Genomic DNA, 12,282 nt, shown 5'->3' with positions numbered 1-12,282 from the left:
TGTAGCAGTATTGCATTCCTTTTTATGGCTGAATAATACTCCATTCTATGGATATACCACATTTCATTTATCAGTTGATGTTTTGTTTATCAGTGATGGTTTCACTTTGGGGTTACTATGAACAATGTTGCTATGAACATTTGTGTACAAATTTTTTCATGGACAGAGTCCTAACCACTGGACTGCCAGGGAATTCCCCAGTGGTTTCTAATATACTCACAAAGTTGTGCAGCCATCACCACTATCTAATTCCAGAGCATTTTCATCATTTAAAGAGAAACATTGTACCCATTAGCAGTCAGTGTGCATTTCCCTAACAACTAGTGATGTTGAGCACATTTTCTTGTGTTTATTGGCCATTTGTATATCTTCTTTTAAGACATGTCTATCCAGGGACTTCCTTGGTGGCACAGTGGTTAAGAATCTGCCTGCCAACGCAGGGGACACAGAATCGAGCCCCGGTCCAGGAATATCCCACATGCCGCGGAGCAACTAAGCCGGTGCGCCACAACTACTGAGCCCACGCATCACAACTACTGAAGCCCGCGCACCTAGAGCCAGAGCTCTGCAACAAGAGAAGCCGCCACAATGAGAAGCACGTGCACCGCAATGAAGAGTAGCCCCCGCTTGCTGCAACTAGAGGAAGCCCACGTGCAGCAACAAAGACCCAACCGCAGCCAAAAAAAATTAATTAATTTTAAAAAAAGACATGTCTATCCAGGTTCTTTGCACATTTTTTGATCTTTTATTATTATTTTTTAAACAGAACCCACTTTTAAAAAAATTTTGGCTGTGTTGGGTCTTGGTTGCGGCATGAGGGATCTTTGTTGCGGCTTGTGGGATCCTCTGCTGCGGAGCACGGGCTCCTCATTGCTGTGCGCAGGCTTCTCTCTAGTTGTGGCCTGTGTGCTCAGTAGCTGCGGCACGTGGGCTGAGTTGCCCCACCGCATGTGGGATCTTAGTTCCCTGATCAGGGATCAAACCCGCATGCCTTGCACTGGAAGGCGGATTCTTAACCACTGGATCACCAGGGAAGTCCCCTCTTTGCGCATTTTTAAAATTGGGTAATGTCTTTTTTGGTTGTTGAGTTATAAGGATGCTTTACGTATTCTGGATACAAGTCCTTTTTGGATATAAGATTTACAAATATTTTTTCCCATTCTGTAGGTTGTGTTTTCACTTTCTTGATAGTATCCTTTGAAATACAAAGGCTTTTAATTTTGATGAGGTCCAATTTATCTATTTTTTTCTTTTGTTGCTGTGCTTTTGGTAATATCTTAGAAACCATTGCTTAACCCAGGTCATGAAAATTTATCCCTATGCTTTCTCCTTAAACTTTTATAGTTTTAGCCCTTACATTTAGGACTTTGGTCTATTTTGAGTTAATTTACTATAGTGTGAGGTAGGGATCCAACTTCATTCTTTTGCATGTGGATATCCAGTTGTTCCAGCACCATTTTTTTAAGAGACCATCTCTTCCTCTTGAATAATGGTCTTGGCACCCTTGTCGAAAAATCAATTGACCATAGAAGCATGGGTTTCTTTTTCAATTCTCAATCTATTCCATTGATCAATAGATCTATCTTTATGCCAGTACTACAAAGTCTTTTCTTTTTTTTTTTAATGGAGAGGCATTTTATTTTAAATATAGCAGTGTGTACATGTCAATCCCAAACCCCCAATATATCCCTCCCCCCAACTTACAAAGTCTTAATTGCCTGATTTTTTTTTTTTTTTTTTTTTGGTCCACACCTCCATCTTTCTCACTGTCTAGAATGGAAGTACCAAGAAGTTAGGACTTGTTCACTGCTGTGTTCCCAATGCCCAGAACAAGGCCTGGTGCAGAGTAGATGCTTGATAAATATTTGTGGATTGAATGAATAAATCCTCAAATAGGTACAATGCTTTTGGGAAGAAGCCAGTTGAGAGGAGAAAGTTGAGGGTACAATAATGAGAAGTCACTGAGGTCAAGGAGGTGCAGGGTGTATGAATGGGGTCATAGGTGGATGGATGGGCCACAGAGCAGAGGACACGTAGGGAAAGGCAAGGGGCCTCAGCTATGTTTTACGTGGGAAGCGAAGGAAACTGAGAGAGGTCCCACCCAGTACCTCTGTTTTCTCCAGAGATAGGAAGTGAGAGGGAAGGGAGAGGCTGCAGGCTCAAGGAAGCTGAGGACAGCTGAGTGACCTTGGGTCTGGAGCCCAGGCTTGGGCCTAACCAGTGGGCACCCTCCACTCATGATTGGATCCCCTCCAGGGTTCTAAGGTGAAAAGGTTATCAGATGAAAGGTCAAGGGGGGAAGTGCTAGAGAGGGTGCATGTGAAGTTGGCCTTGGGCCCCAGGCTGGCAGAGGCAGGGGAGAAGCCATAGCACAGGGCCCCTGACCACAGGCAACATTTTCTGAAGAGAATGCCAGGGAGTTTCCAGAGGAGTTAGTGATAAGACAGGACCAATGAGATGAACAACTAAGGCATGACAGTCAACAAAAGCGCTTCCCTGCTCCCGCAAATCCTGGGCCCCTTGTCTGGAGAGTCAGTTGATGTGTCTAGAGTTCATAATAAGCCCCAGGGATACTTGCAGAGGCCTTAAATAATAGGGCATCTCAGGGTTTGTATAGTAGCCAATGGGAGGATGCAGGTGATTTCAGAAGGCCTATCTAATTAGTCATATTAATGAGCCTAAGGCAATTAAGAGACCAGAGAGGAGGAGCTGAGGGGGCCTCAAGGTAGTGGCATCTCTAGCCCTGCCCAGGGAGGGGACCCTGGGGGACAGCCAGGTGACTTAGGGATATGATAGGCCCTGGATCTCCAGGCTGGGCAGGGACTGAAGCTAACAGTAAGAGAGAGGCCCTTGCTGCCTTCTGCATCCCAGGTCTGTGGCAACAAGGGGTCTGAAATGCCCTCGGAACACCTAGTCGCATGCTTCCACTGTGCTGACACCAGCTCCTCACTGTGGCCTACAACACCATGCAAGATGTGGACCTGCCTGCAAGTCCAGGCTCATTGTCTACCCTGTTCCCCTGCCTCTCCACCCTTCAGCCATACTGGCCTCCTTTGGTTTCTGGATGCAGAAGACTTTGCCCTGTTAGCCCTAGCCCTCTCCATAGTTCTGTGTAGTGGATCTTCAGTGTGCCAGCTGCCTGTGCTGGTGCCCAAGAGGTAGCACACAGTGAAGTTATGGGTACGGCCTCTGGCCCAGAAGCCTCGCTTGAACCACTGCTCTACCGCTTAATAGCTGTGTGAACTTAAGCAAGTAATAGAACCTCTCTGTGCCTGTGTGTCCTCTGTCAAGTGATGTTGTTGAAATGTTAATATGAGCTTCAAATAGTGTCTAGCACATGGTGAGTCCTGCAGTTGTTACAGTCATGATTATTGTTCTCACGAGGCTCAGAGAGGTCAAGATCTGCCTGAGCTCACAGAGCTGGTACTTGGCAGTTTTCTAAGATGTTTTTTTCCAGTACATCACTGTTGCATTATGAATATCCCCAGCTAACTGCTGATATTTTCCGTGCTATATATTCCATGATTTTGTATACTCTGTCCCGCTACTGTTTCTGTAGGTTAAATTTACCCTTGTCAGACCAAGTGAAGGGATAATGGAGTTGGAAGACTAAAAAGGCATACAGGCACATTCCCGTGGACAAGCAGTTTACATTCTAATAAGAGAAGAGGAATAAAAAATAGCCTTAACACAAGGTCATGTGTAATGAGGATTGTGAATTCCTGAAAGGTAGAAATATCAACAATCATAAAAAATATAACCAATGTTTTTGGGAGCTCACGGTGTACAGGCACTGGGCTTTACAATCCTCACAAAAACACCTCAGTAGGAATTAAGAATCCCATTTTACAGATGGGCCTCAGCAATGTTAAACACCTGTCGTAGGTCACATGATAACTGGAACTTGGGTCTGTCTTCCGCCAAATCACCACTTTGGACCAGTCAAGGCAGTGGTACAGGGATGAACATAGCGCGGCTTAGCCGCAGTAGCTGGCAGGAGAGAAGGAGATGCAGTAGCTGGCAGGAGAGAAGGAGATTTAGCAAAAAGGACTTGGGGTCGTAGCAGCCGGATAGGCAGGAACCGGGCGGGGTTGGGGGAGGCCGGGCCTCAGCTTCTAAGTTCCGCAGAGGTTGAGAACGGCTGTACCCACGCCACTCGCACAGCCCCGGAGTCCCACAACAGCTCATCTTCCGCCCTGCACCACACGTGAGTCCTCATTCCTGGGAGAGCGCCTCTGATTGGCTGGCTCTGTCAGGTGGCTCCCGCGGGCCAATCAGCAGGAGGCAAGGAGGTGGGCTGGGCGATCTGCTCTGCCTGCGTGGAGCCTCAGAAAAGGATGTCTTATGCGTGAGGCCGCGCTGGGAAAAGGCTGTCGATGTCTGGCATGCCCCAGTTCCAGACAGCGGTTGCCCTTTACGCCTATTTATCAAAATTTGCCACTAGCCCTGCCCCATCGCTCAGAGATACAAAAGAAGACTAGACCAGCCTTCCTCTTGGGCTTTGGGTCCCGCCCTAATGCTTCCTCCCGCTTTTGTGCATCTTTCTCCTTTCGCTCCCCTGGAGCTCCAAGCCTTCCTGTCTTTTTGCTCCTTCCAGGCAGCCCACAAATCGTGTAGTCTCTTCCCCTGTTAAGAGAAAGATTTCAACGCCTCTACAGCCAGGCTCTGCCTCTTTTCGCCTCCACTGACCCTGGCCTCCCTTTCTCATCTCCCTCCTCATCCCACTTAAGTCTGGCTTCAGATCACCAGCAGTCCCACTCTGGCCAAAACCGGTGGTATTTCATAATCTTTGTTGCTCCACTTTGCAGCATTTGACTCTGTTGACCCTTTTGGAACCGACAAGATTTCCTGGAGCTCCCACTCTTGTCTGGTCCCTTCCTACCTCTTTCCTAAGCCCTTCTCTGTGCCGCCCCATCATGGGCATGCCTCCCCTTTTTCCTGTCTTTGCTGATTGTTTACCCAGGCTCCCTGAGGGATCTCGTCTGGTCACTGGCACCTCCTAAATGCCAGTAATTTCTGAGTCTCAGTCTCTAGCTTGGATTTGTCCTGCAGCTCCAAACTTGCTACCTGAATGTCACACTGGTACCTAAGGCTGAAGGTAGGTGTTTCATTCAATAAATACTTGTTAAGCTGAGGGCTCATTTACAGTATAAATATTTAAAAACATATCTTTACATATAAAATAAATATGTAAGTATTTACTGCTGTGTGCCAAAAGCTTGGGAGTACTGTGTCACCTGTAACCAGCACACAGTGGGTTCTTCATTACTGTGTGCTGAATTCATGTAGGAATGAATGTTGGCATAGTGCCTGGCACAAAGGAGGTGCTCAGTGTTAGTTGCCTCATCCCTCAGCCCAGATCCTCTCTATGCCAGGGATGGGAACTGTCCCATCACCTCACCTTCAATGCAAAAGCTACATAAGTGAGATAAACAAGGTAAACAAGAAAAAGCTGAAGTGACAGTCCTCCTTGTCCTGTCTAATATTCTACTCCCAGGGCAGTCTACTCCACAAAGGCAGCACTGCTCAGTGATGGGGCAGGAGAGAGAACCTGGAGCTGCCATTCTAGGACAGGCAGATGCTGCAGGCCGACTGGGAGACATACAGACCAGAGTTCAAATCCTGGTCGGGTGATCATATGGGTCCTACTGGACTTCTGTGAGCCCACATTTCCACCTGTAAGTTGGAGATATGAATAGACTCTACCTCATAGAGAATTGTAGGGATTTTCCCAGAGCTCTTAGAGGCACCTAGCAGGCATTGGTACTTAGCTATTGTTTTGACTGAGAGACAGCAGGTAAAGATGATTTTCCCAGTGGTGCACTATCGCCACCGTGTGACGAGATGGGAAATTACATAAGGGAGGTTCTTTGGCCTGAAAAGGGCTACCTAGACTTGGGCTTTCTGAAACCTGAGAATTTGCTCCCGGCTGCCAGTGCTCTGCTGTCTAGGCTCCCTCAGGCCTCCAGTGTCAGTGCTATCACCTGTGGAGGAGAAATCATCCCACCCAGGTTTAGGGCACTGGCTTTGCCTTTTCTAACTGTAGAACTTTTGGTGGTTCTGCACTGTGTCATTCAAGCCTTTTCAGAGCTGGTACCCTTGACACCTGCTCTGTGCTTGGAAATCAGGGCCATCTAGCTCCAGACCTGACTCGAGATGCTCCCTCTGTTTTCTCCTCCCTTCCCATCTCTCCTGAGCTCCCTTTGTCCTCCCCCTGATTCGGGACCCTGAAGTACATTTCCCCAGGAAGCATGTTAAGTTCCTGCGACTGTATTCACGTGAACAGCAACCATGTATTGATCACCTGCTGTGTGTCTGGTGCTGTGCTGGACCCCTTATGGGCATTTATTCCGTATACTCTTCACAAATCCTGCTAGGCAGTTTGCTATGATTGCCCCTATTTTGTAGAAGAGGACACTGAAGCAGAGAAAGGTAAAGTGACCCACCCAAAGTCGCACAGCCATCAGGTGACAGAGCCCTGCCTATAACTGCTAGGACACCTAGTATGGTGGAGAAGGCAGACAGACCTCACTTCAGATCCCACCTCTGTTGCTCACTACTGACTTCCCAACTTTGAGCTCAAGCATCCTGTCTTCCTCTAAATGAGATGGCAGCCCCCACAAGGCATAGGTGCTGGCTCCACGGGGCAGGCAGTGTTTGGGGACATAACACCAGGGATGAGAAGTGGGGAGGGTATCACGGCTGGCAGTCAGAGCTGGTATGGAACACAACTGGGGTAAGTTGGGGTCCCATTAGGGAGGCTGGAATCAATGACTGGGAGCCCCAGCTCAGGACCTGGCCAGCAAAAAGTAGGGGCTCAGGGGTCCAAGCTCCCATCAACTATCACCTATGTAGCCCCTACCTGTTCTCCTAACACCCACCCTAGCCTTTCCAGTGCCTTTCCCACTGGGCAACCTCGTGTTGGCCTTTCCAAACACACATCTGATCGTGTCCTTTGCTGCTGAAGATCTTGTCCTCCCACTGCTCGCTGGGGACTCAGCCCCTCACCACTGCCCGTGAGCCATGTGTGGTCAGTTGCTATAGCCCTACCAGCTCTGTCACCTTCTCTGGTCTCTGGCCCTTCCCATCTCCTCGAAGCCACCTTAGACCTTTGCAAATGCTGTTCCCATAGACTGAAACACTCTTCCCTCCTCTCTTTGCGTAGTTAATGTGGAGGTGCTGGAAGGTCTAAGGGTTGGGGAGAGGAATGGAGAATTTGAGACCTGAAAGAGGAGTAGAGTTTGGAAAACTGGTAGGGAAGAGAGAACAACCTGTGTAAAGAGATGGAGCTGCATGTGTTGGGGGAGGGGGACAGGTAGGGATTGAAGCTAATAGGAACAAGGCATGCCTAAGGCCAGGGTCAAATCCTTACGTGCTGTGCTAAAGAGCTTGGACCCCAGTTCCGAGGGCAGTGGGAGGGTTTTGAGCAGGGGTGGTTACAGCAGTTCCCCTGGGTAGGGTAGAGAGGGCATATCAGCACCGCTCTGAAAAATGGAGCACCCAGAACTGAACAGTCCTCCAGGAATGACGTGATCACCAGCAAGGAAAGACATCTCTTCACAGGATCCCCACCTAAAACCTCTATGGGTACAGTCTAAGGCCCCAGCCACACCCAACACGAGGCTGAAGCGGGATGCTACATTTCTTGTGGCCTCCAGGAGGTGGCACCATCACCCCAGCGTGTCCCCTCCACCCTGTTCCCTGCTCTGGAGACCCCTCCCAGGGTGCAGAGACCAAAGAGGAAAGAAGAGGTGAGTGAGGGAAGGAGAGGAGGAGGCCAAGGGCCCAAGGGGTGGTTGGGATGCAAGTCACAGGACGGGGGAGTTGGGGTGGTACTGGCTCCCATTTGATTTTTTTCAGGGTCAAGCAGGTTACGTCATTCTGACTTAGATTTTCACCATTGTGTGCCTCACCCTCTTCCATGCAGCCCATCGTCAGGCCCCTGAAACACTCACAGGGACCCAGCCTGTTTACCCAGCTCCTGGCCATTGCCCAAGAACCTCCAAGTTCTTGACCACCTTCCTCTCCCCCCCGCCACCATTAGCAAGCCCTCTTATTCTAAAGACATCCTTCAATTTTCACTTCTTTCCATCGCCTGGCCACCATGGGGGCCTGCAATGTGGCTGTGCAGGACGGTGCTGGTCCCAGGCCAGAGGATGGGAGGGGAAATGGACAGTCCCTCTGTGGATGCTCTGGAACTCATTACTTCCATCACCTTGGGAGACCACATGTGTCCTTTGGGGGTGCTGTCCCAGTTTCCAGCTCTAACCAGACACTAAAAAAGTCCCCTCGGGCTTCCCTGGTGGCGCAGTGGTTGAGAATCTGCCTGACGATGCAGGGGACACGGGTTCGAGCCCTGGTCTGGGAAGATCCCACATGCCGCGGAGCAACTGGGCCCGTGAGCCACAATTACTGAGCCTGCGCATCTGGAGCCTGTGCTCCGCAACAAGAGAGGCCGCGATAGTGAGAGGCCCGCGCACCGCGATGAAGAGTGGCCCCCGCTCGCCGCAACTGGAGAAAGCTCTCGTGCAGAAACGAAGACCCAACACAGCCATAAATAAATAAATAAAAAAAATTAAAAAAAAAAAAAAAAAAAAGTCCCCTCGCCCATCTCCCCACATCTGCGCTAGTAGCCCCTCACTCTCTGGTCTCTTCACTCCTCTGGGAGTGAAATCCGAAGCCTGCAAGGCACTCTGTGGTGTGGCCTCATCTGGCAGCATGTCCTCCCTAACTCTGTGTGTGCTCTGTCCACTGGCCGAACTGGAGTGGCTCAGATTCTCCCCACTCCTGCCTGCCTCCAGACCTCTGTGCAGACAGTTCCCTCTGCCTGGAATGCTTTTCTGCCCAGTCATCACAAGCCCAAGTGCTCCCCTCCCTCAACTCACATGTCACTTCCTCGTGGAGCCCTTCCCTGGGTCGGATCAGGATCAGTCCCCATGGTAGACATTCACAGCTGCAGCCAATCGATCTTCAGAGTCTGTGTTAATTATAGTCAACGCTTTCCTGGGTGTTTATTTAATGTCTGTCCCCACCTCTAGATTTCCAGCTCCTCAGGGCAGGGGCTTGTCTTCATCACAGGGTATAACCACCGACTAGAATGGCACCTGGTATATAGTAGGTGCTCAATAAACGTTTGTTGATTTACTGTGCCTTCCGGCCCTCTTCTGTGGTTTCTTCTTCAACTTGGTCACCCACGTCACCTCCTCTGGAAAGCATCACTGACCCCTGCCCTGGGTGTACGTTGCTCCTGGGCTTCATTCCTGGGCTTCATTCCTTTGTTTGCTTTTCAATTCCCTTTGGGCCTCATTCCCCACTCTTATCTCCCTGTGCCCCAGGCAGCCGTGCTAATGGTTTTGTGTGTGTTCTTGTAACATGTGTGTTCTCTGTGTCATTTGTGTGTGTTCTCTGTCTCATTTCTTTTGTGCAAATGGCTTTATGCTTTTGAGCTCACTACATTTCTTACCCTTTCCACTCAGCACTAGGCTTCTGAGGTCCCTTCACATGGCTGTGCATCCACTGGGTCCTCTGCACGTGTAATCCATCCATCTCCCAGTGATGGACTCCAGATTGCCTCCAACCCCTCCTCCAAACTTCCCCATGTGGTCCTGTGTGAGGATTTGGGGAAGGGGGTGGTATATATTCAGGGAAAAATTGCTAGATCATAGAACATTCGTTTATATAATTAGCTGAAAGCTCCCAGGTGGCTCTGGGATAGCTGCACCCACAGTCCAGGTGGGCCCCCCATATCCCTGTCAACACCTGGCATTCTCTAGCTTGCTAACTTTTGCCAGTCTGATAAGTGCAAAGTGAGAGCATCTCTTGCATAATTCTTGAGTTTCAGGGTCTCTTCATAAGCTTGCTAACCTCTGATTTCCTTGTCATTCAATCACCTCATCATACCCTCACCATAGCATTTTTTTTTTTTTTTTTAATTTTTGGCCACACCGCACGGCCACAGGGATCTTAATTCTCTGACCAGGGATCGAACCTGGTCAGTGGAACCACAGAGTCTTAACCGCTGGACCACCTGGGAAGTCCCTGTAGTATTTTGAGGTGTCTTTTCCTTGTGGATTTGCAGGCCCTCCTTAGATGCCCCATGCTGTCCTGACACAGCGTGGGAGAATGCTGGCTTACAGGCAGACACCCTGAGCCTAGGTGCTGTAAGGGCAGTGATGGTCCTGAGCCCTCTTGGGGTTCCCAGCCCCACATCAGAGGGTGAGAGGAGGGTCGACCATCCCTTGGTGGATACTGTAGGGCTCATCACTGTGGTCCAAGACTATGTGTGTATTTTGGGGGGCACTGTCTTAGCTCCTAAAGGGGCTGGGAAGCCTCTTTGAGATCAGCTCACCAGCCTGGAATTTAAATTTTGAATCTGAGAAATTTATTCAACACGTATTCATTCCGTGAACATTTAGGGAGCACTTACCATGCGCCAGACCCCGTTGTCGACATTCAGGTACAACTGTGAACGGGACAGTCGGCTTCTCAGAGCTCGCCTTCTAGTGAGGTGGCAGCTAGTAAAGAGTGAGCAATTAAGATAATTACAGAAGAAAACAAACAGGGGCTAAAATATGGAATAACAGAGGGGGGTACTTTGGCCAGAGCAGTCAGGAGAGTCCACTCTTAGGAGATGACTTTCATTCTTTTTTTTTTTTTAATAATTTATATCACTTTTAAAAATATTTATTTTTTTTTATTTTATTTATTTTTGGCTGCGTTGGATCTTTGTTGCTGCGCGTGGGCTTTCTCTGGTTGCGGCGAGCGGGGCTACTCTTCGTTGCAGTGCACGGGCTTCTCATCGCGGTGGCTTCTCTTGTTGCGAAGCACGAGCTCTAGGCATGCAAGCTTCAGTAGTTGCGGCACACGGGCTCAGTAGTTGTGGCTCTCAGGCTCTAGAGCGCAGGCTCCGTAGTTGTGGTGCATGGGCTTAGTTGCTCTGCAGCATATGGGATTTTCCCGGACCAGGGCTCGAACCCGTGTCCCCTGCATTGGCAGGCGGATTCTCAACCACTGTGCCACCAGGGAAGCCCTATATCACTTTTTTGTGTTTGACTTTTTAAAAAAGTTTGTTTATTATTTATTTATTTATTTTTGGCTGTGTTGGGTCTTAGTTGCGGCACGCAGGATCTTCGATGAGGCATGCGGAATATTTCGTTGCAGTGTGCGAGCTCTTCGTTGAGGCATGCAGGCTTCTCTCTAGTTGTGGCATGCAGGTTTTCTCTTCTCTAGCTGTGGCGCACAGGCTCCAGGGCATGTGGGCTCTGTAGCTGTGGCACACAGGCTCTCCAGTTGAGGTTCAAGAGCTCAGTAGTTGTGGCGCGCAGGGTAAGTTGCCCCACGGCATGTGGGATCTTAGTTCCCTGACCAGGGATCAAACCCGCGTCCCCTGCATTGGAAGACGGATTCTTTACCACTGGACCACCAGCGAAGTCCTGATGACCTTTGTTCTGACAGCCAGCCAGAAGCACCAGTGGACTAGCATTCCAAGCAGAGACCCGCAAGTAAAAGGCCCTGAGGTTCTCATGAACTTGGGATGGTGGAAAAACAGAAAGAAGTTCACTGGAGCTGGAGAATCGATGGGGGAGGGGTATGCGAGGAGTTTGGGGAGTGGGCAGGGGTCAGTTCAGGCTTCGTCCCGTGGGCCTGGGTTCAGCCTGGGCTGGTGTGTGAAGTGGCAAGAGGACAGTGTGGCTGTGTAGGAGGGCGCTGGGCCCTGGAAGCTCTGAAACTGGCTCTGGGGCAGCCTGAGGTTTGGGCCAGGCAGCCTTGGAAACTGGTGTGTACTCAGAGGGGATACTTTTCTTCTCTGGTATTTTCTCTTTTCTTTTCTCTTAATTAATTTATTTTTTTGGCTACGCCGTGCAACTTGTGGGATATTAGTTCCCCAACCAGGGATGGAAACTGGGCCCACAGCAGTGAAAGCACAGAGTCCTAACCACAGGACTGCCAGGGAATTCCCTCTTTTCTTTTTTTTTCAAAAAAATTTCAATTTTCAATTTTTGTAAATAAATAATACACATATCAGGTACAAAAATCAAAAGAAACAAAGGTCTCCTCCCTCCTTGACCCCAGCCACCTAGTTCCCCTCCCCAGAAGCAGCCATGGTGACCACCTGCCCACCCTTCCCAAGCGATTGCATCCCTACAACTGCAGGTACATGTTTCACAGGGACACGCGTGTGCTGCTTCATCTTGAATTTTCCCCTCAGCAGTGTAACGCAGAGCAAATTCCCCGTCAGAACGCTTAGAGCCCCTTTGTGAAGGCTCTAGAGCTGTCCTGTCA

Source organism: Balaenoptera musculus, chromosome 3 (genome assembly GCF_009873245.2).
Source record: "Balaenoptera musculus isolate JJ_BM4_2016_0621 chromosome 3, mBalMus1.pri.v3, whole genome shotgun sequence".
Lineage (NCBI taxonomy): Eukaryota > Metazoa > Chordata > Mammalia > Artiodactyla > Balaenopteridae > Balaenoptera > Balaenoptera musculus.
Note: the sequence above shows the minus strand (reverse complement) of the source record.